General features: G+C 39.4%; 1 protein-coding gene across 3 annotated transcripts in view; it reads right to left on the bottom strand.

Moving 5' to 3' along the window:
* The window catches only part of PREX2 (phosphatidylinositol-3,4,5-trisphosphate dependent Rac exchange factor 2), a 287,717-nt gene that overhangs the window by 48,976 nt on the left and 211,506 nt on the right, over window positions 1–27,235 (bottom strand). The window lies entirely within an intron of this gene.

Here is a 27,235-nt window from a genome sequence, read left to right on the forward strand (position 1 = left end):
CAGTAATTAATATTATTATAAAAGTTGAAAAAAAGATATTTTCTAAAAACATCCAGTTTCTACTTACTGTGCAAACGTCAAGATTACGAAAATAATACTCAAAACACAAATTTTAAACAGACTGCTTAGTTGGATTCTTTCAGCCACTAAGCTATGCTCAGATTGGAAGTAAAACCCTCTTTGAAGATACACTGGCTCTTTTTTGTCACCAGGATGCAATACGCCAACAACTATTTTAATACACTAAGCGGAATCCTAGTGGCCTGCAATAATGAGATGTGATTTCCAAAGAATTATTGCTGAGTTCGTTTAGCTATTAGCTCAATACTAAACAGAAATTGTAAGGGAATGACCCATGAAGACAGGACATGTAAGTTATATTTAAGCGAGTATGTTTTTAATGAAGTGAAATTATTTTAAAGCTGTCGACACTTAACATTGATATACCAAAATAATATTAGAATGATTGTCAGACGAGATATTGAAATAAAACTCATTAGACTGGTGTTTCAGAGCACCTTGTAGGACCTCAAACTATTGGTGGATCATTATCCGATGCATGAGTAGCAATGGCATAATCAGAAAATCAGTGAGGGAGAACTTCATGCCCAGCACTGGTATTTTGAGTCCCACTAGACACACACACACACACACACACACACACACACACACACACACACACACACTGCTATTCCAATTACTAGAAGTAGCTAGCAGTATTGCAGCTTGTTTTTTTGTCTTTTTAAGCTAAAGTAGCATGGATTAATCAAAATTCACACTTTAAATTAGGAAAGCTTTAACTTCTTCTAACTTCCAAAATGTAAATTATGTACATTCTCACTGAGAATGTCTGTTCATCTCTCAAACACAAATTCAAAGTACAAGAGAAATTTTACAACAGTTCAGCATCCAAAGCATTTTAAACTCCTAGGAGATTTCCATGTAGCATCTTGAAACAGAGGTGGTGCCTCAAACCTGGAATCCACAGAGATAACCTTGATCAGATGTCCCTATGCCTTTCCTCAACTGTGCTTGGTAGAAAGATGTGGCGAAGAAGAGTCCACAGCAGGGATGAATTATTCCCTCAGCCTGAATCCCAGACCATATAATGCTGACTGGAGCCTGGGGACTACAGCAAATCCAGGCAATGCCCAGCTCATGACAATTGGGTTACCATGACAGGAACCACTGCGAAGTGGAACATCCATCACGTGCCATGAAAATATAGTTCCACTCAGATGGTTGCATCAGCAGCTACTAAGAGTACTGGCTTGAGAGGAAAATCAAAGGAATTTGATACATCTTAAAATGTTCTAGATTTTTCCCCCGTCTCAGAAGGAGATAACAACAATCTAAGAGGATTGTTGTTAAGAGGAGAGGAAATAAGCTTGAATTGTGAGAAGTACAGAAACATGCAATGAGGTTGAAGCTATTGCAATAAATGAGCAACTTCGAGAAGCCAGAGTGGGTAGACTCTGTATGGCCTGATAGGCCCTGATAGAATTGGGTTTTAACTAAAGGCCCTCATTACCGGAAGACAGGCTATTTTGTAAATTTTACTGCTGTGCATAAACATTCAGGGTCTTCTGAAAGTTCTGAGTGTCCTTTCACTTCAATTACACAGGTACGTATTTAGGCTGATGCTATGAAAACCGATGTACGCACCTCCATGCTTTAACAAATTAGTATTTTGCACTTTTCCTTCCCCTTTTAAAGGAATGAAACCTTACAGATACAGGTGACCCCTTGTACCACACTTGTCCACTCCCATTGTTCCAGACTCGCCCCTCCCAGGGTTACCACCACCCAGAAGCTGGCATCTGTCACTTCCATGCTTTACAAAGTCACCCACACAGTTGGCCCAAGTGGAGGCACCAAGGAACAGGTGCGATCATTGTTCCATATCCTTGTTCACATTGATGGCATTAGAATTTCAACCTTTGGTGTTGTAATTTTCAATGTGCACATATTTGTCATCCATCTGTATTTCTTCTTCTTTTATAGCCTTCTCATATTTCTTACTTTTGTGCAGTCACATTTGTTTTTTTTTTTTTTTTTTTTTGGCTGTGCCTCATGGCTTGTGGGATCTTAGTTCCCTGACTAGGGATTGAACCTGCGCCCTCAGCAGTGAAAGCTCGGAGTCCTAACTACGGGACCGCCAGGGAATTCCCAAGTCTTACCTTTTTTTTTTAACATAGAAATTTGTTATTACTTTTTATAGCAAGAGTTAAATTTGATGACATTTAGAAGTTTCTATTCCTCTTTATTTTTTTTAAATCCACACTTTCTTTCTACACTTGCTTCCTCAAGAATATTCAGTTTTTCAAGTTCATGATTCAATTAATATTTTTGATCCCTGTGTGTCAGTGGTATACTCTGGCATAAAATTCTAGAATCTAGATTGACAGTGAATTTTTTCCCGCAATATTGCTCTCAATTAAGTTGTCTTTGTTTGGAGGCTAGTCTATATTTTTTCTCTGATAGGTTAAGATTTTGTTTTTATCCTCAATGTTCTGAAGTTTTACCACAAAGTGTTTAGGTGATGATTTATTTTTATTTATCCAGATAGGTCCTTACACTGTACTTTCAATTTAAGGAGTCTTGTCTTCAATTCTAAAATCATCTCAGGTATCATCTTTCCCCACAATCTCATCCATTTTCTCTCTCTCTCTCTCACACACACACACACACACACACACACTCATAAACACACATACACTTTCTTTTGAGATCTTATTTTCCCATTACTGCAATTTTGCTGATTTCCTAAATAATATCTTCCAAATGAAAAAACCCTGTCTTTGCCAATCTAGAGTTTATCCTTTCTACTGGGAATTTTATTTCGATGACTATCTTTTTCATTTCCAAGATTTCTGCCTATTCTTATTTCATTTCTGCAACTAAAAGGTAAAACTCCCCACAAGAATGTAAACTCTCTACGTGGATATGGATTTGATTTACTTCTGCTCATTGCTGTATCTCTAGCACCTATAACAGTGTGTAGAACATACTTTGATCTTAATAAATATTTGTAAATAAATAATTGACTATATTTATCGCAGGATTTTCTACCTTCTTCATGAATGGCAATCCTTTGTTTATACTTTGAGCATCCAAAATATACTTTGCCATGGTGTCTCAATATTTTAATTCCTTCTGGGTCAAATTTATTTCAGTGGTCATTTTCCTTGGCTCTTTTGTAGCTTCAGGCTACCTCATGTGCTTTGGAGTTTTGTTTTGCAAGCTCATTTGAAGCGGGAGGATTTTTTTTTTAACATCTTTATTGGAGTATGGGAGATGTTTTGTTTAGTTTTATTTAGTGCTTTGAAACGGCTCCATCCAATATCTCTCATCATCTTTTTCTTACAAATGATTCTGTGCTCATTTTGTGCCCAGAATTATCCATCTGTAATCAGTTTCATACTGGTGATTTGAGTATTACATTGTCCAGACATCTGCATTATTACCAGTCACGTCACTGAACCAGTGAGTGATTTGGTTCAGTTCTTAGTTTAGCAGCCGTGTTGTCTTTCTCTTGCCATCTTTAACGTCTACAAAAGTGATAGTCTCTGGAGTTTGCATCCTTGCTCAGAAGTAGAGGGGCCCTTCTCTACAACCTGGTTTCAGAGTGAGGCTCGCTCTGGATCTCCACCTAGTGTAGGATGACTTTAATTTCTCATTTCCCTGCACAAGTTGTACCGGCCCCCTGTCCACCTGCAGAGCCCAGGAGGCCAGAGGCCTCAACACAGCTTACAAATCAGCACTTGAATTTCCATTCCATTTGTGGGCCACTGAGATGATAAATTATGAGCTCAGCTGCGACTCTTGCATTTTCTGTTTTCATCTTTTGTCTAGCATTGCTATATGCTTGGAACAGAGAGGATGCTTCACGGCTGGAACCCACAGAGAGAATACCGATCAGATGTCCTCACACCTTTCCTCAAGTGTGCTTGGTAGAGAAAGTAATGTGGTTAAAAAGAGTACACAAGGGCTTCCCTGGTGGCACAGTGGTTGAGAGTCCGCCTGCCGATGCAGGGAACACGGGTTCGTGCCCCGGTCCGGGAAGATCCCATATGCCGCAGAGCGGCTGGGTCCGTGAGCCATGGCCGCTGAGCTTGCGCGTCCGGAGCCTATGCTCCGCAATGGGAGAGGCCACAGAGGTGAGAGGCCCACGTACCGCAAAAAAAAAAAAAAGAGTATGCAAGTCCATGGACAAATTATTTAGCCTCACGTGGCCTCAAGTCCCTCATTTTTACAATGGATAGTAAAATTGTCTAATATATAGGTTGTGTAATGTTGAAGATGAATCAATGCATATGAAGTGCTCAGTACTGTGGTGAGCAAACAGGACTCATGCAATAGACAATAATAATCACTATTCATGTGTGCACAGTAGGAGGGGACTCTGGGAACATTTTTATCCATAGCCAGGAGTAAAATAAGGCCGAAACCTCCTGCTTTCCCCTGAGGTCATCTAGAATATTTTATGCATGTAAAAAATGAAAATTAAAGTAGATATTTGGCATCTACATAATTCCATGATCGGTGCACAGAGTTCAAGTCTAAAAAGAAAAGAACGCTTTTAGGTTAAAGAAAAGGAGAGTGTCACTTAAATGGCTTAATCAGGTGCACTGGTTGTAAAAACTGCAGTTCTTCTATACCTTGAATAGATTGGGAAGAAATATATTCTGTAAAAGCAGTCCATATCATCACCACCACCTGAGGAAAACTTCACTCTAGAAACCTACCACTACAGCAGGCCACACTGAGCACTCTTCCTACTTTCTGAAAGAGATGTTCCTTTAAAAAAAAAAAGTGGTCACTGATTCAGCCAGTTAAGAGCAGGATCATGCTAATCTAATTCTGCTATAGCCACTTAAACTGACTTGGAAGAAATCTTCAAATTTTCCTTGGGACAAAATCTTTAAAGAAAAAAAAACATATTTGATGAAGCGAGCCAACAGAAAACTAAAATTAAAAATTTTTATAGATTTAAAATGTATAAATGCTCACATCAAGTTAAACCCGTATTCAGAAAGAATCTTGTCTTTTCTAAGCTGCTATAGAGCAAAACTAAAATAGAAAAAGCATCTAATGATGTAACTGCACCCTTCAAAATACTTTTAGAAGATAAAAGCCTAACAAATTCAGAGTTAAATATATTGGCTGATCCAGACTTGTGTGAGTAGTTAATATTTGTTAATCCATGATTATAGAAAGCAACAAATTATTATAAAATATATCTATGGGCTGAAGACATCTAGAGAATAGAACCATGAAAAACAGCTTCTTTGTGACTCCTGTGACATTTACACAGCCAAGAAATATTTTAATTCAATCAATTATTTGTTAAATAAAAATTTGGACTTGAGCCTTCAACTAATTTTGGGTACTCCCCCCTCAGAAAAATGGTTGTTCAGCCATGTATTTTACCATCCCTAAGGTTTACAAGCATTCATAGAACTTCAGTATTTTTCAGAATATGACAAATAAATTCCCACAGGGAATAAATTTCTAATGCAGTTCCCTTAATTACAAAAGTCCTGCAATACCCCTTAATCAAAATTTACAAGAGAGTTAATGGTAAAACTGGATTAATGCCAAAACTGACTGTGGTTTATTATGTTTCTGAGGTTAGTAAGAATGAAGTCATGGTTCTTTGTCTCAATACAGCAAATCTTATTAAGACCATTTTGAAAGCACTCTTGCTACTTTATGTAGGAGGAACAGTAAGTTTCCTTTCATACAGGCATACATCAGGCTTTGTTGTCACAACTTGTAAATGAACCCTGCCATATAAAATGGATGTATTATGATATTGTCCATTTAGTCCCTATAGAATAAAACACCAATGAAAGAGGTGATAATGTCATGTTACAATAAATAGTGGTATAGATATATCCAAATTAAATAGTAACTACAATGGAACAAATCTTGGGAAAATATCTCATACAATCTAGCAGCAAAGACAAATTACACAGGTATCTAGAATGCAGGGCAGAAAGTGATAGGTATGTTGAAGGGTACAGAAAGTTATTGGGATACACCCACATGAGGAAGAAGGAAGGCCACATAAGAATATGGTACATGAGCTGGATTTTGACGGATGGATGGGACAGGTCAAAATGGGAAAACAGCATTTCAAGTGGAGGAAACACCATAAACAACAGAACAGAAAGAGCAATGGATGGAGCCAAGTTGGCCAAAGAGCAGGTTCATAAAAGGCAGGGAGAGAAAGTGCTGGGTAAGTGGGCTGGATCCATATTGTGAGGAAATTAAATACCACACTAAGGAATTGTAATGAATTTGTTATGCAGTAGAGAAGCGCTGCACAGTAAAAACTCTGCTACCAGTAAAAAAGTAAGAATAAATGGAAAGAAGTATATGACCCATAAGATATGACAATTTAGGGAAATTAGAGCTGCAAGAGACCCTAGAAATGAAAAGACTAGTTCAGCATTCATAACAAGACCATGGTAATGGACATAGGGAATCGAAGTTTGCCAGGAGAGAAAGAAAATGAGTTTGGAGAACATCGAGATTAGTTTACGGAGAGTTATGCAAGTTAATCTATTGATACTAACAAGAATTAGGAAAATGATTTCTCCAACAAGTAAAGAATTAGGGTCATAGCTCTACAGGGTCAGGCTGATGCTCCAGGAATGGTCAGGTTTTTACATAAAGAGAGACCACACAACAGCCTGATATAAAATTTAAACATATTAATTTTGTCATAGGAGATACTCAGAGGTTAAAACAATGACAAAAGTGACTGGCATTTGGCAATCTCATTTGGCACTTCCTTTTGCTTTTTCTGGGCATGCTGGAGGATATCCAATTTCTAAGATAGGTGATTAAGGCATAAGAGCCACTGGTGTTTTATAAATAAGGAGGAACAACTATAGTTTTCAGCTCAGGTCTCTGCTATAGTCTTGTTTCTTCTCCAGATCATTGCTTATGAGATCATCTCTATATTTATAATAATTTATGGAAATTTCTCACTTAGCCAGACTCATATATACTTCTCGTAATATCATGTCCTACCCCTAAATATTCTAAACTGTATCAGGTAGCTTTGGGATTTTAGCATTTGCTCTGCATTTCAAAAAGGAGCTGTGACAATGGTCAATTATGAATATTAGTCATAGACATGATTATATATGCCATTATTACAGTGGTACAGCAGTTGACTATAGGTGTGACTGTTTCATTGAGTATTACTGTTAAACTGCATTTGACTATCATAGCACTTAAGTTAGGGAAAAAAATTCCACAGAAAATCTCATTAAGATACACCAATCTTTTGTATAAAGGAGAATCACTGGACAGGTTCAACCTGTGCCTACATATGGGCGAAGAATACATGATGAGTAAGTAGGTAGGAGAATGTTGATTTGTCCCTTCATCCCACCCACCTTCTGTGCCCATAAACATGAGCCTGACTTCTCTGGAATAGGCTTTATTTAAAGTTACGTGAAGAGAAACTCTGAATAATGAGATAGACTTGGATTTGCTTGGATAAATTTGTCTTTTGGCTTGTCAAAAACACAGCACCTAGGGTTATAGGTGTTGTTACAAAACTGCCTGTTATCGATTAAGAGCTCCATTTCTACTTGAGTAACAGGGAAAAAAACTTCTGGAAGGTTAACAAGACAATATGTGTGACCACAGAGAACAAGATTTTCTCACATTTAAAAAAAAAAAAATCCTCTGAGATTTCTCTTAGGCCCCGAAAACAGAATTATGGTGTCAGAGACAGTGGGGATGTACCCCACTGCTGCTGATAGCCCAATTTCACTCTTCTCTCTTTTTTTTTTTTTTTTTTTTTTTTGCGTTACACGGGCTTCTCACTGTTGTGGCCTCTCCTGTTGCGGAGCACAGGCTCCGGACGCGCAGGCTCAGCGGCCATGGCTCACGGGCCCTGCCGCTCTGCGGCATGTGGGATCTTCCCGGACCAGGGCACGAACCCACGTCCCCTGCACCGGCAGGCGGACTCTCAACCACTGCACTACCAGGGAAGCCCCACTCTTCTCCTTTTTGACAACCTTCACTCAGTGAGTTGACTGGATTAAAATCCTCTTCTCTGCTTCCCAAACCCTCCTTTACTCCACGAGGAATTTTGCTCCTCTTTTCATGAGTCTTCTAGGGTGATATTCCTTTCCTGCACCTGCAACATGTACATACCACCATAGGCACCATCTACTGTTAAAATTCTGCAATAAACAGATTTCCCAATGGCAACACCATGCCCAGCCATTACAGAACACGATCTTCATGAAAATGGACAGAAAAAGCAAATCCTTAAAAATAAGAAATCCTTCCCAAGAATAAAGTTTAATTATACTTTTAAAAATCTCATTACACCCAGGAAAAACCATAAAGTCAAGGAATATTTCTATTTTTAAACTAATTCTATTTAATTTAATAACCATTATGTCTCCAGAAAGTGCGGCATGCCCACATTAAAGGATGCTTTTTTAGGTTTAAACTCATAAAAGTCTTATAATGGCTCAACTAACAAGAAGTTGACAGGTCAGTGCCTTCTCCACGTCTTTCTGTGTATTCCTTCCTTGACTCCAGGTGGCCTTCAAAATTACCTTTATAAAGCATAGATATGAGCATTTCATTAACTTGCTTAAAGACCTTCAAATTCTCCCAGCACCCAAAGTCTACACCTGGGGTATTCAAGGCGTCTCTTAACAATTCAGCAACAACCTTCCCGTCCCATCTCTCACCTCTTCAGCCTGCCATGTTCAAGTTCGAGTCCTCTAACACACCATCCACGTGAAAATCTCTCCACCTTCTCTCGTGTTACTCTCTCTGCCTGGAATGGCCTCTCACCTCTTCTGCTTGGCAAAATTGCACTGATCCTGCCACTCCCTGCTCAAATGTGACATCTTCTTGAGAACTTCCCCGCTGAAACAGATTTATCTCACTATATGACACCAAGTTGCACTCATTCTTTCCACTCTGCTAAACTGCATACTCTCGGTGGGCGGAGACCCTTGTTTCTTTTAACATTTTTACTGGAGTAGAATTGCTTTACAATGTTGTGTTAGTTTCTGCTGTATAACAAAGTGAATCACCTATATGTATACATATAATCCCCATATCCCCTCCCTCTTGCATCTCCGTCCCACCTTCCCTGCCCCACCCCTCTAGGTGGTTTGTTTTTTTTTAATAAAAATGTATTTATTTATTTATTTTTGGCTGTGTTGGGTGTTCATTGCTGTGCATGGGCTTTCTCTAGTTGCGGCGAGCAGGGGCTACTCTTCGTTGTGGTGCGTGGGCTTCTCATTGCGGTGGCTTCTCTTGTTGCAGAGCATGGGCTCTAGGCGCGTGGGCTTCAGTAGTTGTGGCATGTGGGCCCAGTAGTTGTGGCTCTCGGGCTCTAGAGTGCAGGCTCAGTAGTTGTGGTGCACAGGCTTAGTTGCTCCACGGCATGTGGGATCTTCCCAGACCAGGGCTCGAACCCGTGTCCCCTGCATTGGCAGGCGGATTCTTAACCACTGTGCCACCAGGGAAGTCCGAGACCCTTTTTTTCGAGTAAGGATCAATTTTTTTAATGTTTATGCTTTTTAAAAATTGTGATATAGTGGATGTACAATATTATATGTTACAGGTGTACAACACAGTGATTGACAACTTTTAAAGGTTATATTCCATTTAGAGTTATTATAAAATATTGGCTATATTCCCTGTGTTGTACAATATATCCTTGTAGCTTATTTATTTTATACATGATAGCTTGTACCTCTTTATCCCCTGACCCTATCTTGCCCCATTTTTAAAAATTTTGTGATCCCATACCCAAGACGGTGCCTGACTCATAGCCTGCAACTAATACTTGATGTAGTATTGAACTGAATTGAGTTTTATTTCATGAGAGCTATAAAGGAATTGGGGTTTCCACACTGTCAAGCAACTAAATATATGTGTGACCTAATAGAGAAAAAGAAATATATTAAATATCTTAATTTTTAAAATAGATAAAATAATTATTATGCACATTTGAAAAAGAACTCTTTGTAGGAAGAGTTCTTCTTAAGTTTATAAATATTAGGCTACATCTCAATTAACACTGAAGCACAATACTTAAAGGACTTAACAATCATCAGAACTTAAAAATAGGGAGGAAGGGCGTTTCAATATTCCCTCCTTGGTGAAAGACAACTATGATTAAGAGAAAAATATTCATAAGGTCTCTTGCAAGACTCACAGGAATGCTGTTTTACCTATAAATGACTAGCAGAAATGATACAGCAAAATTCTTGTTCAGTTCTAAATAAGAAAAGACAAAAATAAACATGATTGAGTGCTATCACATTTAGATGTTAAATGCCTAACTCTTGGCTATTATACTTTTACACTAGAACCTATAAAAAGCTGTGATTTCCTTTAAGTGGCAAAATCCAAGGCGCTTAGTACAATACCTGACACATAGCAAATTACTCAATATTAGCAATCATTATCGTTTTTATTCATTACTTAACATTTTTTAAATTTTTAAATAAAAATTGTATATATTTAAGGTACACAATAAGATGATCTGAAACACATAATGAAATGAGTACTAGAGTCAAGCTCATTAGCATATCATTACCTCACACAGTTACCATTTTTTGTGTCTGTAAAATTTCCTGGATTCTACTCTCTTAGCATACTTCCAGGGTTCAATATAGTATCATCAAGTATAGACAACATGCTGGTACATAAGCTCTCTAGACTCATTCATCCTACATAACTGCAAATCTGTACCCTCTGACCAACATCGTCCTATTTCCCCCACCTCCCTATTCTATGCTGTTTCTCTCAGTTCAACTTCTTCGTCTTCTTTTTTCCAGATTCCACATATAAGTGAGATTATACGGTATTTGTTTTTCTCTGTCTGGCTTATTTCATGGAGCATAATGTCCTCCAGGTTCATCTCACTCTGCACTGGCCATAAGGTTTCTGCTAAGAAATCTGCTGATAGCCTCATGGGGGTTCTCTTGTATCTGAGCAATTTTTTTTCCTTTGTTGTTTTAAAAATTCTCTTTGTCTTTGATTTTAGACAATTTTATTATAATGTGTCTTGGAGAAGAACTTCCTGGGTTGAAACTTTTTGGAGACCTATAAATTCATGAACTTGGATGTCCAAATTCCTACCCAGATTTGGGAAGTTATCAGCTATTATTTCTTTAAAAAAGCATTCTGCCCCTTTCTTCCTCTCTTCTCTTTCTGGGGCTCCAGTAATGTGTAGGCTGTTTCTCTTAATGGTATCCCGTAACTCAGGTAAGCTTTCTTCACTGTTTTCCCTATTTTTTCTTTTTGTTCCTCTGACTGGATAATTTCAAATATCCTGTCTTCAAGTTCACTGATTTTTTCTTCTGCTTGGTTGAATTTGTTGTTGAAATTCTCTATTAAATTCTGCAGTTCAGTCATTGTATTCCTCAACTTGAGGATTTCTGTTTGGGTTTTTTAAATGGTTTCTATTTCTTTGTTGGACATCTCATTTTGTTCATTCACTGTTTTCCTAATTTAGTTGTCTGTGTTGTCTAATATTTCACTGTATTTCTTTGAGAATCATTCTGAATTCTTTTTTTTTTTTTTTTTTTGCAGTACGCGGGCCTCTCACTGCTGTGGCCTCTCCCGTTGCGGAGCACAGGCTCCGGACGCGCAGGCTCCGCAGCCATGGCTCACGGGCCTAGCTGCTCCGCGGCATGTGGGATCTTCCCGGACCGGGGCACGAACCCATGTCCCCTGCATCGGCAGGCGGACTCTCAACCACTGCGCCACCAGGGAAGCCCCATTCTGAATTCTTTATCAGGAGGTTTATAGATCTCCATTTATTTAGAGTCAGTTATTGAAGCTTTTTTTTCCTTTGGTGATGACATGTTTCCTTGATTATTCATGATCCTTGTGCTCTTGTGTTGGTGTCTATGCATCTGAACTAAGAGGCAACCCTTCCAGGCTTTACTGACTGGCTTCAGCAGGAAAAGCTTTTCACCAGTCAGTCCACACAGAAATTCTGCTGGAGCCATCTGGTGGAATCTGTAGGCAGGCAGGTCTTGTGCCTGGGTCAGCAAGTGAACAGGCTTGGTGTTTGGGTCTACAGGGACCAGCCTGGTACCTGGGTCTGCAGGAGCCCACCTGGATCCTGGGGCCATGGGGGCTAGACTGGTGCTGGGGTCCACAGGGAAGATGGGTGCTCACATCACTCTCCTTCCCCCAGGGGGAGGGTGCCTCTCTCCACACTGGGATGGCCAGACTTGAGGGAGGGGTGATGGGGATACTGTGAAATGGCCTCTCTTATCCTCTTCAATGCATCCTTTCTTATTTATGTTCTCCATTCAGGTAATCCTTCACCTAGAATCCTTAGCTCTTATGAAGTCATTTTTATTCAGAGATAGTTGTTCAAATTGATGTTTTTGTGACGGGAGGAGCATTGGAAACTACTAACCTACCATCTTGCTGCTGTCACTACCCCACTATTATTCATTCTTTAAGACCCATCTTTAACAACACCATCTCTCTCAAACTTCCTAAGGATCTTCAGAGTCAGTGGCTCTTCCATGGACCCCAGCACCTACTGCATCCCTACACCTCAGTACCTATTGTTGTGATCTGAAAGCCTTTGTTTACATGCTTCTTTCCCCCACTAAACTATAAGCACCTTGTAGACAGAGACAATGTACAGTGTACCTTTATTACTTTATCACCTTACACAGTGCCATGCACACTGTGAGTATTCAATACATTTTGATTGAATAAATAAATGAATAATTAACTTTCCTAAAATTCCTGCTGCATAACAGGTCTAAACCATTTCCAAGAAGAAAGTGTCTTCTTTCAAGAAAGAGTCTGTGTCCAAAAGTATTAGAAATCATCTATCACAAATAGCTGTTGGTCAAGAAAAATATTGCCAAGCATAGTAAATTTTCCCCATCACAAAGCAAACATACACTCTCACTATTTTGCTTATGAACCTTACTTAAAATGGAAAAAAATTAACTGTCTGAAAAAGACAAACTAGGTCACTGCCCTATTTCAAACTTTGTAAATAAGATCTGCTGAAGCAGTGTGGAACTATCACTGTCTTCTAAGATATTAAGGCAGACAATTCAAAAATGAGTCTCATCTCATAAAAAACTACACACATCTGCTTCAGAGGGAAGGCTCGGGAAACTGTAATATGACAAGAAATACTGACATACAGACATATGAAAGATGTCATTAGCAGAATTTAGAAATAGTGAGTATGGTAAGTGAAAATACATTAAGAAATTGAAGGTCCCTTGGGACTCTTTTTTTGGTAATTTCATTCCTCAGATGAGCAAACAGATCACAGGTAAGTTTTAAAGAACTATTTGGAATTGAACATGATCTCTGTGAGGGCAGGGGCTATACCATGTTACCACTGTATGCCTGGCACCTAGAATATTGCCTGAGCCAAAGCAGCTGCTCAGTAAATACTTGCTAAATGAATCATTAAGGAAAAGTGAAAATCGGTATGGATAGACAAGAAATCAAGTCGTCCACTACTGAGTCCTTCCTGCAAAGAACTGTAAGTTTGATCAAGTGCATTCTAATAAAAATGTAAACTGAGTGAAGTCAGACAGAGAAAGATTGTATGATACCGCTTCTATGCGGAATCTAAAAAAAAATTTAAAAATAAAAATAAATGATACAAATGAACTTATTTACAAAACAGAAACAGACTCACAGACTTAGAAAACAAACTTATGGTTACCAGGGGGAAGAAGTGGAGGGGAGGGATAGTTAGGGAGTTTGGGATTGACATGTACACACTGCTCTATTTAAAAAGGATAACAAACAAGGACCTACTATATAGCACAGGGAACGCTGCTCAATATTATGTAACAACCTAAATGGGAAAAGAATTTGAAAAAGAATAGATGCATGTATATGTATAACTGAATCACTTTGCGGTACACCTGAAACTCACACAACACTGTTGATCAACTCTACTCCAAGATAAAATGAAAAGTTAATAAAAAAGTAAGTACAGGGCTTCCCCGGTGGCACAGTGGTTGAGAGTCCGCCTGCCGAGGCAGGGGACGCGGGCTTGTGCCCCGGTCTGGGAGGATCCCACATGCCGCGGAGCGGCTGCGCCCGTGAGCCATGGCTGCTGGGCCTGCACGTCCGGAGCCTGTGCTCCACAATGGGAGAGGCCACAGCAGTGAGAGGCCCGCGTACCGCAAAACAAAACAAAACAAAAACAAAAACAAAAAACAAAAAAAGTAAGTGCGTCTTCATCTATCCATGTATCTTTTAGACACTGTCCAATAACGTCCTTCCTCTTCCAGTCAACACTTCTCCCAAAAAAGTCTACCTCGGTAATTCTCCTTCCAAACCTCTGAACCACTCCCCTCGGCTGACCGCAGTCAGATCTCCACCCATCACACTACTCACACCATTCTCCCTACTAATGCCAGTGAGTTTATTTGTACTGGCCGAATGTCCAGTGGACATTTTCCAGGTGTTATTTTCTCAATCTCTTCTTACAGATGCACCCTTGATCACCCACTCCTTCACATTCTCTATCCGCTAAGTCCTTTGACATTGGCCTGGTGCCCTGTGGGTTCCCACACAATTCCTTACCCTTGCCTTGCTGCCTCTTCCACGGGCTCCTCTTCCTGCCCTGCCCCTTCAGCATCTGATTCTGCCTCACCTCACTATTCTCCCTCTGAACCCTCTCCTGGGTCATCTTTTCTTCCTCTCAGGGACTCAAATCTGTGCATCTCTAAGCTCCAGATTTGTGTGTTTACTTATGTGTTCAATAAATAAATACTTTACAAGCCAGGCACAGTACCAGGCACTGGGATAAAAGGTGAAAAAAAGACAGTGTTTACCTGCAAAGAATTTATGTTTGAGAGCGAGGACAATAAATAGGTAATTACAATCCAGCGTGATGAGTGATCTAAAAAGGGTTATTAGCAGAGTGTTAGAAAAGCACATCCGTGAACACATTAGGACAAATAGGTACTAGGCAGAGGGAATGAAGGGTCTTTAAGGCATAAGGAAAATTTAGGAGTGAGAATAGAAGTTGTCCATTTAGATCATGGAACTTAAGTCTCTGCAAAGCTTCTTAATTCCCTCCAGAGAGGGGAAGGCGTGAGAAAGGGCAGTTGGGTGATGACTCAGCAGATCTAAACAACAGTTGAATGAATGAATGAGTGAATGAAAAGGTCAAGAAGGAACAAGAGGGGGAGGCGGTGATAGAGAAGAGAGGGACAGACATGGGGTGGGGGGACAGGGAGGGAAGGGGGGAGGAAGAAGGAGAGGGAGGGAGAGGGTGCCTCACCCTTTACTTATCATGGATTCCTCTATGTTGCTTTAGATATAAATGAAGAGGCAAATGGTGTTAAGACTTAAAAGATTTTTCCATTGTCCTGATTGTTGATAAACCACTGTAAATCTGTCTAACCTTCCTGAAATCCCTATAGCATTCAACAACAGGGACTTGAGAGTAATAAGAAATACTAACCCTACACTATGGATATGAGGGCATGTTCTTAATACTTTCATTCAATTACTTCAATACTCTTTAAGCAACTATTTAGGTATAAAGCCATGTTCTGTCTTAGGAACGCGGCAATGAGCAGAGACAAAGCTCCTTCCCTCAGGGAGCATGCACTCTAGCACACACGAGGGGTGGTGTGAATCTGTCTTCCCTGGTAAAAGTCTGAAAAACCCGACTCCAGAAGGCTTTCTGTGTGGGAAAGCAGCAACTCCTAATGCTGGCTATTCCCACATCTGCTTTTCTACTATATGCAGCCCTGTTCCCCATGTGGTTTTCAAAGACATTTCTTCACCCAGACATGAGACAACCTTGCACTCCCCGCTTCAGAATCTGCTCTCGGTTCACCTTCCAATTTCCACCTCTGTTTAGGGAACACGCATACATATATGAAAGACCAAAGCGACATCTCTCACCAGCAATTGTTTACTTTAAATTCTAGCCTATGTGGTCTAGCTTAGTGCCTCTCAAAATGTGGTTCTCAGACTTAAGAACTTGTTCCCAAGAATTCAGAAATTGCATAACAATTTATATTGCCTCAACATGCAAATAATTAACAGTACTTTTGTTATTGAATAGGAAATCGAGCAGTCCAGTAAGCCGTACATGGCGTGAGCTGCAGAAGAGTCACGCACAGCAGGGCTACAGGGCGATAAGTGGTATCTGAAGCTTAGTTTGCAACCATAAACCAAAAGGGTATAAAAACTGAAATCAAACATAAACATTTGTTTTATTTACAACTTATCTCTACTGTCACTTTGTCCATCAGAATTTTAAAAATTGATGGTTTAATATAATTAACTAAATGAGAGAAATCAAATTGGTAGAATTTATCCATAATTTATGGATGACGATACAATTTCATTTTATTTTTGTTAAGAAATTGTGTTTAAATCTTCCCTCCCTGTGAATATGTATCTCTGTGAGACTGGTTTTCTTCTATTAGGAGGGTTATGGGTTATCAAAACAAGCATAGAAAGAGTTTAGAGGCACATTTTCCCCTGTAAGCTAGGCTGCCATCCCAGCCTAGATTAGTTACCAAACAAGAAACTACTTATTTCTCACATTTAAAACTTTAAATATTGGTATATGCAGTGTTTGTTCAAAGTATACGTAAAGATGTTGAATATGGGGAATCACTATTTCACTCATAACTTTAATTTTGATTGCAAAATAACAAAAATGACCTCAATGGCAATTCTTTACTAATTGCCCAAAGAATCTGGGAGCATTCAAGGTATAGGACAGCAGAGCTGAATGTGATACCTTCCATTTAGCTTTTAATTACAAATTGTATAAAAAGTTACTGCTTCTAATACTGTCCTTGGAGGTACGTGGAAGCCTTCTTCTGCTTTGCTCGTAGCAGTTGGGCAATCACCGTTTCTGTCTTTGGGCTAAATCCAGGCCTGGAAGCATAGCTGGGGCTGTGCATCCTTCTGGATAGTTTTTCACAATTACCTCTTTTATAGTTTTTCTGGTGTGAAATCGAATGAAGCATCTAGGCTGCTTTCAGGAGTATCTCTGTGCACAAATAAAACTCTTCCAGCTCCATCTTGAAGAGTTATTTTATGCAGATTCCCTCTGTCTTCCCCACTGGGCAGTGAGGTCACCTGCTCCAACACTGAGTACCCTGGGAAGCCCTTGATACTAATTTTATTCTCCAAGTAAGTTGCTCTGCAGGAAACCCACAAAATCCACCATCCATGAAGCTCACCTTCAGGTACAAGTCTTTGTGATCAGCTACCCCTTATGCTAGGCAAATACTGAGGACTGTACAAACCTCCTCTCAGCTAACACTCCTGTCAGCCTATGAGGCATCACTAGCTCCACTGGACAGATAAGGAAATCAAGGCTCAGAAATACTGAGAAATTGCCCCAAGTCAGACCACCAGTCAATGCAAGAATGGGGACTGGAATCCAAGTGTGACCAACTTTCCCTCCTCTAGTATATTACTGCAGCAGGCAATTCCAGATCATTAACCTTCTGGTTTTTCTCATTTATATCACTGTACAAATTGTAAACCAACTGAAAAAAAAATTTTCCCACGACTTAAATGTCACTTGGTCTATTAAGCATATTTCTGTTTTTTTTCTTACTTAGCTCAAAAGAAATGTAATGAGCATCACATTAGATCTACTAAAAATGCTTCTTCTTTAGACTAGGAAGGGATTTGTTCATTTTTTTTCTCACTGTGTTTTCTGAATGTGCCTGGTGTTACATCTGACTTCACTGATTTCTCAAGTATCAAGATGAAGTTCAAAGTTTGTATCAATGGAAGCACCTCTAAGAAGCTTTTAACTTATTAATGTACACAATTGTATGAAATATGCTATGAATGGAACAGAACTATAGGTTTTTAATTTTGCATGATGAACATGTCAATATTGACTAGACTTAAAAGAAAATATCCTATTGAGTTCACTTTTATTCTATTAAAATATTTTATATTTAATTATAGTGTATCTTTATTATTATATAATTAAATTATATTATTATATCTAATATTACTTAGTGTATATTTCAATACTTTATTTTGGGATTTGATGCAAAGACCATGGCTGATAATGCATGCTGATGACACTTAAAATGTATGCACATGAATTCCCCTTCCCTGACAACGTGCAATATCCTATGAAGTGCCTTCATTATGAGGGCAAAAAAAAATACATTAGTGAGTTTGATTCACAGTCAGACTCCAGACATAATTTCTTTCATTTCCAAGTAACAATAAGACTCCAACTATTTCAGCCCCTTTTACTTCTACTCCGGTCTTTGTCATAGCTTCTTTTCTAGTTCTACAGCTATGAAACTACCCTTTTTCAGAGACAACAAATCAGAATTCTTCCTTGTCCTTTGAAATTCCCATTTTTTTCAAAGAAGGTTTTATATATTTGTGTAGTACTTAATGCTTTTATTGTAAGTGATTAAAGTTGCATTAAATCACTTCCCCAAGCCAAACACATTAGTACTGGGATCATTCCCTAATTCAGAGAAGTAGTGGAGTGCTGTAATAAAAGTGAGTGCTGTGACAGGGAGATCAGCTTGGTGCTTTGTGACCACCTAGAGGGGTGGGATAGGGAGGGTGGGAGGGAGACGCAAGAGGGAGGGGATATGGGGATGTATGTATATGTATAGCTGATTCACTTTGTTATACAGCAGAAACTAACACACCCTTGTAAAGCAATTATACTCCAATAAAGATGTTAAAAAAAAAAAAGTGAGTGCTGTGGAGCTGGAAATAGCTAGTTTGAGAGGCTTGGTGTCATCACTGCCAGATGCCTGCATTTGAGCAATTCACCAACCCTCTCTGTATGTGCAGTGTTACCACCCGGGAAGTTTCATGCCTTATTTTGGCTTTAGCTACATCTGACCTCTATGTGAGTGGCTCCAGCCTACTGGACAGAGACTGTTGGATGTCAGTCTCACATCTCAAATCCAATTCAATTCAGTATCTTGCACTACAACCCCAAAGGAGCTTCTCTGCTTGTTTCCTCGTGATATCAGAGAATAATCCAGGCACCCAAACCAGTATGTCTCTGTCTCCCTCTCCACATACCATGCATTTAGTGGAAAAGATTTTTTTCCCCCTAGTTCTCATATATTTCTAAAATCTATGCCTTCTTCTCCATCTCCATTTCTATCTGCATAGGGTTTTTATTATCACTTGCCTGAACTATTTTAACAGCTTGCTAATCAGTCTTTCTGACTCTGGTCTTGTCCTCACCCCTAACTGGTCCTCAGTGGTATCCCCAGGCTGCTCAGTTAAAAATGTGTTGCTTCCTCGCCACTTAGAACTCACAAGTGAATAGTCTCATTCATAGGCTTCAGCCTAAGCTCCTCAGCCAGCGGGCGTCTGAGGTCCCCCGTGGCCTGCGCCTGCCCACCCCCCCTCCTGCGTCCTTTCTGCCCCTCCTCGCCTGTCACGGTTCTGCAATGCCTTTGCTCTTATCACTCCCTCCCACTGAAACAGTCTCTCTCCTGTCCTGCATCTGGCCCGCCAGCAGCCATCTGTCTGAACTACCCCATCCTTGGTCTCTCCTAAGTGCTCCCCTTCTATGCTCCCTGGGCATCCTGTAACCACCATGGTGGTTAGCAGAGAATTTCAAAATTACCCGTTCACCACATCAACTCTTCCTCCCCTTTCAGATTCACAAGGTCATGTTGTCTAACCCATCTCTGTATCCCCAATACTGTATACATGCCTGCACTTGCATACAGGTGCACAATAAATACTGCTGAAACATAGGCATATTTCCAAACCCATTCAATACTGACATCAGAGCCCACACCATTCACCAGACGTTCTGTTGAAAATCTTCATGATGTCAGTCAGGACCCCACCACTGTTTATGTGCTGTGTTCTGGTTTGGTTGCCCCAAATCATCTACATACAAGCATTCATTAATCACCTATTAATAGCTACCTTACCAGCAGTGGGTAAACCAAAAGAGAAAGACAAGGTGAAAAGGAGAAACAGATACATAAAAAAAGAATATAAAGCATAATGTGATAAATGTTATAACAGATGCCTACAAAGGGAAAATATAAGGAAAAAGATTAGCCTTAGGGAGGTGGGAAGACCTCTCAGGGAGGGTGGATTTTGAGGTGTACCAAGAAAGATGGGAAGGAATTAGTTAAAGCAATGGAAACTAAAGTCCTTCTGGTTGAAATTACCAGAAGCCAAGCAAAGATGTGTTTGATTTTCTTCCTGAATGACCGACAGAACTTCACAAACTTGAACCTATGTAAGATAGAACTTTGCCCTCGGTTGAAGTTGGGTGGTCTATATAACTGGACAGCTAATTTACAAACATAGGCCTCTTACTCTTCACATAAATTATGATTTTCAATAAATCCATATTAATTTCTTCTAAGTTACAATTATGTCTTTTCTATCAAAAGCTCTGGGCCCAAGCTAAATTTCCTGACTGGTGAAGGGGTAAAGTTTTGAAAGGATAATTTGTGATTCACTCACTTTCCATGGTCCATCCACCAAACCAAAGAAGTTTGAAATGTCAGCAAAAAGGAACCGAACAAAAGCAATAGGAAAAAAAATTCACTGAAAGAGCTTGACTAGGACGCTTTGAATATATTTTTTAAAGACTGACTGTCCTCGTGATCAGCTAGAAAAGTCAGCAGAGTTAAAAATAAGAATCAGTCTTGCTTCCATAAGCACGGACCATTTTTCCTCACAGAGTGTATTTCTCTAACTGATTCTTCAGGGTGTGCTTATTTTCTCTTTGATACTTCCAGCTCTAATTTATCCTTTGGGAAATTCTGAACACAAGGTACTCTGATCTTCCCTTTGCTTTGGTGAAAACAATAGCTTTCCTTAGCTTGCAGAGAGATAATTCTCTTCAAATGTTTCTTATTGAAGATGATTTTACTTGCTTCTATTTGTCAGCCAGAAAATCTATTCATTCTTGATAAACATCATCACAATGGACTTATCACAAAAATGTGAAAACTCAGAGTTAAGTCATTCTAATCTCATTTGTTGCCCTTATCTTAAAAATTGAATTAAAAATTCCTTTAATGTAAAAGTAAAATAAATATTAGACTTAACTACAACTTCTCAAGGGCAAGTGAATTAGTTTGAATTCAGACAGAAGTAAGTACAGTTCAGATAATTAAATGAGATTACATGCATAAATACATAGGCAACTATATCATATTTTCAGAAAGTAATGGTGGCAACGTTTAATGGAATTATAGCATTTTTCAAATAAAGAAGAGATATGTTGCTCTCCAAAGTGCCACTATAATTTCAGCTTTGTCTGATCTTGTCTCATGTGAAATGTATGAACCTTGGCTACGCTGATGAATTTTCTCGGGAGAGGTCTCCAACAGAGTCAGCATCTGTACCCTTCAAATGGCCCAGAATTTTCTGAATAGAAAATGAAGCAGACTGGATACTGGAATAAATTCAATAAAATACCCCACCCAAAGAAGACCAATACATTGCAATTAATCTGATTTCCAATTCAATTCAACTATTTTTACGGTACTTACTATGTACCAAACACAGTGGGGAACTAGGACCTGGCTGCCCTCATATATACAAAGGCAGGTAAACAGCCCACAAGTCAAAGTCAAACAAATGAAAACAAAAAGGCTTTCAAAGAGTTTTAAGGAAGAAACCCAAGTAATTCCATATGAGGCTATACCTGAAGGCTTCCTAAAGGAAGACAATTTTGAGAAGGGTCCTAAATAATTATACTCTTTCGGCACATGGAAATAGGGCTGGAGTGTGTCCTGAATGAACTGGGTTGAAAGAAGCTGAGGAAGAGCTGATGGTAAACGAGGGCGTATTGATTCTGTTCCTACATTTGTTTCATGTCCCTCTTTCTCCTGAATTCCAGCTTCTGGAACACTTCATCTTTCTCCTCCCCCCTTTAGGATTTTCAAACATACTATTCTCTCCGCTGGAAAATACCCCCTTCCCCACAACTTTATCTCCCATCCCCTCTCCCTTAAACACTGTAACCCCAACTTCTCTTTCAGAGAAAGAGTCACTTCCTCAAATAATTCATTCATGTCCCTGATACTTGGTGGGGGTGAAGGGTTTGTCAAATACAAGTATCCAGCAATTCCTTTAATTTTATATTGTGCAAGAATATGACACTTAAGTATAATTCTGTTTTGTAAATATAGATCCTTTATATATGTCAGATATAGGAAAGAAACCTAGTACACTTTTTTTTTTTTTTTGTGGTACGCAGGCCTCTCACTGCTGTGGCCTCTCCTGTTGCAGAGCACAGGCTCCGGACGCGCAGGCTCAGCGGCCATGGCTCACGGGCCCAGCCGCTCCACAGCATGTGGGATCTTCCCGGACCGGGGCACGAACCTGTGTCCCCTGCATCGGCAGGCGGACTCTCAACCACTGCGCCACCAGGGAAGCCCCCTAGTACACTTTTAAGCATTGTAAACAAATTCAAATTCTTTGTAGATTTAGTCGTTTTCTCCTTCTACTGAAGAATCACTTCCCACGTTAAAAAAAAAAAAAATGTACAACTCTGAAAACTCCATACTTCTAATCTGAAAGCAGAAATAAATTGAATATACATATTTAGTTTACAGCTAGTCTTAGAGAAACAGAAATGTGGTTGTATCTTAAGGTATAAAAAATGGAATTTGGCTGAAAGATAGGATGGAAAGCAAATATACAACTGTTCTAGAGGAGGTAACTATGCATCTGGAATGTTTCCAATTAATTAAGAAAGAATAACTCTAAAATCTGCAGCTTTATAAAGAGAAACAATTGAAGGACAAAGGCATTATCTGTATTTTAATTGATATTCTCTCTCTCTCTCTTGTGCTCTCTCAGATTTTACTAAGTTCATACTCTTGCGATTTAAGGGAGTTTCCACAGCTCCTCGTGAATAGAAGCAAAATTTTCTGTTTCAAACGTGGGTATGCTGTTTGCTATCAAAACAAGGAATGCGAAAGTGTATTATGAACTGAAGACTCTGAGGGAAGAAAGAGATGGGCTGGCGGATGTGCCTGTAACAGAGCAGGACCCTACAGGGCCTTTGGGGGACAGACTCCTGCCCCCCACCATGTCCTCCATCCACCTCTTGCTTGTAGAAAAGGCCTCCAAGGCCTTCCCCAAGTTCCAAAGAATAAATTTAATCAGAGAAGTGAGAAAATGCAGAAACAAAGGAAAACAGCCAAGCAAGACAAAATAAAAATTGTTTAGCCATTAAATAAAGTCAAGGGACTTTAGCTCCTCCTCAAGAGCTACAGAGAATACTCTGAGCCATATCCTTAAGCTGTTTTGCAGATACTGAAACCCCCACCAGGTGGAAGAACTTCACTGTATGCTGACCACAAGCACAAGCACTAGACCCCAGACAGGTTGGAACCAGAAGGTTGATGATGTCAACTCCCAATTACCTCACCACCAACCAATCAGAAGAATGTCCATGAGCTGATCACACACCCTGCAAGCCTCTCCCTCACCCTACCTTTAAAAACCTGTCTGTGAAAGCCATTGGGGAGGTCAGGCCTTTTGAGCATTAGCTGCCTGGACTCCTTGCTTGGTGCCTGCATAAAATGCTGAACTCTCCTTGATTCTCCTTGACCACAACCCAGTGTCAGTGGATTGGCTTTACTTTGGATTAGGCAAGGGGACCCAAGTTTTGCTTGGGAACATGCCTAGGACTGCAAATTGGATCGAAAGGCTGATGTCCTGCTGTTCTTTACTTTCTTATGCTGTTTGATAGTTGTAAAAACTTGAAATGGTAGTAAGTCCATGCCATTCTTCATATCTGTCTCATGCCAGGAGAACATACTCATTTTCTTTCCCTCCAGAGGTAGGGAGAAGTGACACATTTCACAGAGGTGGTATCATGGGAATGGCCAAAACACATACATATTTCTGGCCAGACAATTCTCAGTTGAAAAAATTGTTCAAATATATGACTCTGAGATTGATATTTGTGTAGCATTTCTTGTTAACATAAATAAAATGGCTATCTTCCTTCTATTTGTTACATAAAATATATTTTGGCTTTTTGAAACTTTCTTTAAAGAAAATGTGCCATTCTTTATTGAAAAAGGCACACCTTAAGAGAATATATGCTTTGAATAATTTATTTGTCTGCTTTCTGTAAAGATGATGAATTTACATTTAGATATCCCAAATCATAAGCCCTAAAATATTCAGTATGAAGCTTTACCAAAATAATAAATAGTCTCAGTAACTAATATACAACTTGTTTCCTTTTGATTTTTCTTTTTTATTTTAATGTTGACGTTATACTGAAAACAATATTTGAAAAAAGCTAATCTAGACCGCTCAAACTGAAAGGAGTACTTTAATATGAGGAATATTATTCACATTTACATTCATCTCATTAGTCACCATGCAGTGGTGCCTTTTGCCAATAAACAGGATATATTAAAATGAAAGGGTTTGGTAATGATAAATTACATTTACGTAAGGTAGGAAAAAATGAGGCTAATGGGGATGATGGCTCATGGACAGAGGAAATACAAAGGAAAGCCTCAGTTAGAAAAGAGAGAATAAAATAGCATGAGGATGGTGAAGGTAGGGAATAAGAATGCTCCTCCTCGAGAATTCCTTGGTTAGAATTTCTGAGTTAGACATTTACATGCTGGACTTCTTAAGAGTCTGAAGGAAATCAATCAAGAACTTTACCTGACTTGGCACAGGAGGATATATTTTAGAAACAGCTGTAAAACATTTCTGCTGGCTCGATCCTGTTCACTGGGGGTAACAACTAACCCAGGGTGTCTGCAGGCAACCAGTGTCAAGGCTCTGACGCACGTGGCAGAGTCCCCAGGTTCACAACCTCATCTGAATTCCCCTGGAGACTGGAGGAGAAACTCTCAGAACAGCCAGCTGGCCTCGGCATGCTTCACTACTGCTTCCTGAAGACTTCAACCAGTTGAATTTTATTTGCAACAGATGCATGAGATATAATTGGACAGCAGCAATTCAGTAAAAACCATTCCAATGGCTTCTTTCCTTACAATAAAATCCGAACCTCCACAGTGGCCTATAGCCCTACATAATCAGACCCCTACACATTTCTCTCAACACCTATCATCCTTCTCAATGTTCTAGGATCGCCCTGGCCACCTTTGTCTTCCTCACACATGATAAGCTATTGCCATGACCTGTATGCGTCAATTCTCTGCTGTGGGAAAGATCTTCCCCCATACTCTGGCAAGGCCATCTTGCTGTGATTCAGGTTCCTTTCAAATACCACCTAAGGGACTTCCCTGGTGGTCCAGTGGTTAAGACTCCTTGCTTCCAGTGCAGGGGGCACGGGTTTGATCCCTGGTTGGGGAACTAAGATCCCGCATGCCACGCTACATGACCAAAAAAAAGAAATACCACCTAATATTTAAGTCCTTCCTAACTACCTGCTCTAAATGACCATCCTCCTACTATAGAAACTAGTTTTAGATTTTCTTCATTGCACTTTTCACTATCTGCAATACGTTGTTTATGGATTTATTTGCTCATTTTTTTGTCTTGCCCATTCTCACAAGAATGGAAACCTCATGAACATTCAGTGAAGAAATGGTACAGAATCAGAGCAATTGGAGGCATTTGATAATATCTGACACCAAACCTTCGTAATAGAAAATTTGTTTGTAGTGTATAATGTTCACTCCATTCACTGAGATGGCTAATACAGTACAAAAATTATGGACTTTAAAAGAGAAAAACGTCTTTGATTTGAATCCTGGTTTCACCACCTCTTATCTGGGTAAACTTGTGTAACTTCTCTGTAAAATGGAAATGATAATATGGAACTCACTGGCTTATTAAATAATCCATATAACTTACCTAGTATTGTTACTGACTTCTAACATGTTCTTAAAAATTGGTAGGTATTATGGCTACATTATATTTTCTTTTAAGTAGCAAATTACTTCCACCTATTCTTTGCTGTTCTGAAGAAACCTCTGTAACTGAAGTGGAATCCATTGTTTCAGCTTGTCCAGTATTCTTACCCTGTGCTTTTTGTGACAGCCCATTGGTCTTCTGTGATGCTAAGCCCACCTAGGAACAGGCACATGACTCAGGTCTGGCTAATGAGACCAGGTCCTTCGCTGGAACCTTTAGTTGTTGGGGGTGGGAGGGATGGAGGGGGCACCTTCTCTTCTTCTTTGAATGCAACACTGGTCTGTAGTGACCATCTTTACCCAAATGTGAAACAAGTCTGCCTGAAAATGAAGCCCACACAGAGGAAAGGAGTACCAAGAAGAGACAGAGAGAGAAAGAGTATCTTGAAGACCCATACCCCTGGATCCAGCTGTGCCTGAAGCAGCCATATCCCCTGGATATACCTGTTAAATAAGCCAATCCATTGTTTTGTTTATGCCAGTTTGAGTTTGGTTTCTGAAACTTGTAATCTAAACAATGCTTTCCAATAAAATATTAGCTTATTTATGTTTGTTTGTTGTAAAGCCTTTGTATGTTTGCTTCCAGATAATAATTTTATAAACCATGTGTCTTACCATGTCACTCTTCTGCTCAAAGCAATTAGTGATTTCTTCTTTCCTTATGTTTGTTTGTTGTAAGGACTTTTCTGATGTCTAATTAGTAAATAAACAAGTTTACATCCAGAATGAAATGGTTTTCAGTGAAAGTGTTAAAAAGGCTCTAGGGCTATGAGGAACTAGCGACACCTGAGGGCTATTTTTTTTAAGGCGGACATTAAGAGCTCCTTTAAAGAAATGGTCAATGTCAGCCTTTGGCTCCGAAAACCAAGAACAGATTGTTCAAAAGCAATCTCTGAGTCTTTGTGGTTACACTTAACAGGAAAAATTAAGGAAGAAATTAACACCCTTATTCAAGAAATCAACAGGAAGAGAAGGCATTACTGGGAGTAAAGAGGAAGATAATTGTCTTCCTGTGCAAAGGAAATCTAATATGCAGCAAGAAGGATATATAGCTGGTAATTGCTGACAAGGGCACACAAGTTGTACCCAGGAGTCTGTACTTTTAGAACAGCTTTCTTCAGGAAAGAGACATTAAAATGTTTTCTTATGTGAAGAGGATAGCATGCAATTAATGCACACAGGCTGTTTTTCTTAACAAAGAATCTTAAACATCTTTTCATGTATCTGTTATACATGAGCATATATTTCTGTTTAGAAAAAAGATCCACAGGCATGTGAAAGCTATGCCTCGTCCCCCGCTTCTCTCGGTTAGTTATAGCTAGATAATT

This window comes from Mesoplodon mirus, assembly GCF_964341445.2.
Source record: "Mesoplodon mirus genome assembly, chromosome: 16".
Classification (NCBI taxonomy): domain Eukaryota; kingdom Metazoa; phylum Chordata; class Mammalia; order Artiodactyla; family Ziphiidae; genus Mesoplodon; species Mesoplodon mirus.